Source organism: Orycteropus afer, unplaced genomic scaffold (assembly GCF_000298275.1).
Source record: "Orycteropus afer afer isolate SDZICR_OR568_19922 unplaced genomic scaffold, OryAfe1.0 scaffold00139, whole genome shotgun sequence".
Classification (NCBI taxonomy): domain Eukaryota; kingdom Metazoa; phylum Chordata; class Mammalia; order Tubulidentata; family Orycteropodidae; genus Orycteropus; species Orycteropus afer.
The window spans coordinates 2,341,611-2,345,265 of record NW_006921726.1 but is presented as its reverse complement, the minus strand read 5'-3'; the positions used below and the strand labels follow the sequence as shown (position 1 = coordinate 2,345,265).

General features: G+C 37.6%; 1 protein-coding gene across 1 annotated transcript in view; it reads left to right on the top strand.

The window, feature by feature from the left end:
• The window catches only part of ZNF624 (zinc finger protein 624), a 59,326-nt gene that overhangs the window by 23,857 nt on the left and 31,814 nt on the right, over positions 1 to 3,655 (top strand). The gene's annotated exons all lie outside the window — the stretch shown is intronic.

Sequence of the window (3,655 nt, the reverse complement as noted above, 5' to 3'; positions counted from 1 at the left end):
AATTGACAGCACTTATACATTCACCTGGCGGTTCAAACCCACCAGCCACTCCTCGGAAGGAAGGTTGGGCAATCCTACTTCCGTAGTGATAACTGCCTCGGAAACCCACGGAGGGGTCGCTATGAGTCGGGGCCGACTCGACGGCACATAACAACAACATACATTCACCACCTGTCTCCTTTCCTGTTGTTAGCCTCTTGTATGTCCTTGCTGACCTTGGCAAACAGAGGCTATTCTTAGGTCCCTGGAATCCGAATAAGAATGCTGTCACCTTAAAATCCAAAATGTAAAGAAAATCCACTTGTAAAGATTCAAAATGGCTGCACCTTCGGTCATTTTAAATATGCAAAATGGCCACTGCTTGTAAACATTCAAAATGGCTGCACCCTTGGTCACTTTAAATATTCAAAATGGCTACTGCATGTAAACAATCAAAATGACTACACCCTCCAGAAAGTGGAAAGTCAACAGCTCAGGTTGTCTCCCTCCTTGCTGTTTGCTTCCTAGTCGTAGCCCATTAGTGCAATCGTCCCTGCAGCCGTTAGTGACTATGGCTGATCTTTAGGTCAATTCTCAGGTCCCAACACCACTTGGAAATATTTAGGCTATTGGTCCCATCAGAGTAGCTGACAGTCCAGAGCTCCAACCATCTTCATACTCATTGTTTTCATTCAGGTTTTTCCACTAGTTGGTGCCTAATCCATTTCTGTATAGTTCTTTCAAAGCTCAGGGCTCCAGGATTATCTTCTGTATCTGTCAATTGATTTTTGTTTTCTTTGTTGAAGGGGGTCTGTGTCGCTTGTCTGCCTATTCCTCCATCTTACCCTCCAGTAGTATTTTTGCTGAGTCTCTTGGGAGTTTTATGTATAGGATCATATCGGTAGCAAACAGGGATAGTTTTACTTCTTCCTTACCAATTTGGATGGCTTTGATTTCCCTTTCTTGCCTTATTGCCCTGGCTATGACTTCCAATACAGTGTTGAATAGAAGTGGAGATAGAGGCCATCCTTTTCTGGTTCCTGTTCACAAAGAGAATCAGTCTTTCTCCATTGAAATAATGGTGTCTATTGGTTTTGCATATATGCTATTTGTTATGTTGAGAATGTCTCTTTTATTCCTATTTTGCTGAGAGTTTTGATCAGGAATGGGTGTTGGATTTTATGAAATGCCTTTTCTGCATCAATTGATATGATCATGTGGTTCTTTTGTTTTATTTTTGTAATGGATGACATTGATTGTTTTTCTGATGTTTAACCATCCTTGCATACTTGATATGAACCCCACTTAGTCATAAAGTATGATTTTTTGGATATGTTGTTACAGTGTTATTGGCTAGGATTTTGTTGAAGATTTTTGCATTTATATTCATGAGGGATATAATCTGTAGTTTTCCTTTTGAGTGATGTATTTGCCTGGTTTTGGTATCAAGGTTATGCTTGCTTCATAAAATGAATTTGGGAGGATTCCATCCTTTTTTATGTTCTGGAATAGTTTGAGTAGGATTGGTGTCAGTTCTTCTCTGAATATTTGGTAGAATTCTCTGGTGAAACCGTCTGGGCCAGAGCTTTTTTTTTTTGTTGGTAATTTTTTTGTGACCTGTTTAATTTCTTTTGTTATGGATCTGTTTAAATTTTCCACCTCAGCCTCTGTTAGCTTAGGTAAGTAGTACGTTTCTAGAAATCTGTCCATTTCTTCTAGGTTTTCAAAGTTGTTGGAGTATAGTTCTTCATAGTACCCTGATACTATCCTTTTAATCTCTGTTGGTTCTGTTCTGATGTTGCCCAATTCATTTCTTGTTCATCATATTTGTATTCTCTCCCTCTTTTCCTTTGTTAAATTTGCCACTGGTTTGTCAATTTTATTAATTTTTTCCAAAAACCAACTTCTAGTCTTGTTGATTTTTGTTCTATTGTCTTTCTATTTTCTGTTTCATGTATATGTGTTCCAGTCTTTATTATTACTTTTCTTCTGGTGACCATAAGAATTTTTGCTGATCTTCTTGTAATTGTTGGAGATGTTGGGTTAAGGTGTTGATTTTGGCTCTTTCTTCTTTTTTGATGTATGCATTTATTGGTATAAATTGGCCTCTGATCACTGCTTTTGCTGTGTCCCAAAGATTTTGGTATGTTGTGTTTTCATTCTTGTTTGATTCAAAGAGTTTTTAAATTTCAGGTTTTTTTAAATTTCTTCTGCTATCTAGTCAATTTCAAGGAGGGTGTTATTCATTTTCTATGTGTTTGCTCTTTTTCTTTTGATTTTCCTATTATTGATTTCTAATTTTATAACATTTTAATCTGAGAAGATGCTTTGCAGTATTTCAGTGTTTTTAAATTTATTAAGGCTTGCTTTGTGGCCTAACATATCGTCTATCCTGGAGAATGTTCCATGTGTAGTGGAAAAGAATGTGCTGTTGTTGGGTGAAGTGCTCTGTAGATGTCTATAAAGTCAAGTTGATGGATTGTATTGGTTACTTCTTCTGTGTCTTTGTTGAGTTTCTTTCCAGTTGTTCTATGTCTGATTGAAACTGGTGTATTAAAGTCTCCTGCAAGACTGTGGAGTCATCTGTTTGTCTTTTCAATTCTGTTCAAGTCTAATTTATGCATTTTGGGGCTCTTTCACTGGGTACATACATATTTATTATGGTTATGTCCTCTTATTCAATTGATCCTTTAATCATTATATAAAGTTCTTCCTGTCTGTTATGGTGGTTTTTGGCAAGCAACCTCTTTAAAGTATTAAAGAGCAAACATGTTACTTTGAAGACTAAGGCGTACCTTACTGAAGCCACTGAGTTACTTTGAAGACTAAGGTGTACCTTACTGAGCCTCACATGCATGTGAAAACTAGACAATGAATAAAGAAGCTACAGAAGAATTGATGCATTTGAATTATGGACTGCTGGAAGATTGAACAAATCTATTTTGGAAGAAATACAGCTGGAATGCTCCTTAGATGTGAGAATGGCCAGACTTCATCTCTCATACTTTGGTCATGTTATCAGGTGGGACCAGTCCCTGCAGAAGGACATTATGCTTGGTAGAGGGTCAGCAAAAAAAGGGAAAAACTCTCAGTGTGATGGATTGACAAACAGTGTTTGTGATGATGGGCTCAAACAGTGATTCTGAGGATGATGCAGGACCACACCATATTTTGTTCTATTGTACATATAGTCACTGTGAGTCAAAACTGACTTGACAGCACCTAATAACAATTATTGGTTTAAGGAAGACTTCAATGAATAATTATAATTTAAGATTTAAAGATTATCTCAGAGCAATAGTTTCAGGGACTCATCTAGCCTCAATGGCTCCAAAAATTCTGAATGCAATGATTTGAGATTCTATACTAAATTTTCATCCAATTGATCTGGATTCTTCCATAGAATCTGATCAAAATGTGGCTACTAGAAAATTTAAAAGGTAGGTTTGATTTATATTTCTGTTGGATGATATTACTTTAAAATTTACCACAGTCTTTATTTTACTGATTGCATCAGCATGGTTTGATTTAACTTGCCCCACTGTTCTGTGAAACAGCCGCAGGGATCCAGGTGAGGAGAGGGAACTCAGGCACGCCCAAAGCAGCAGGACGGGAGAGTTGGAGAAAGGGGATTAAAAGGCCCAGGAACCAGGACAGAGGAGCAGTCAGCCACAGG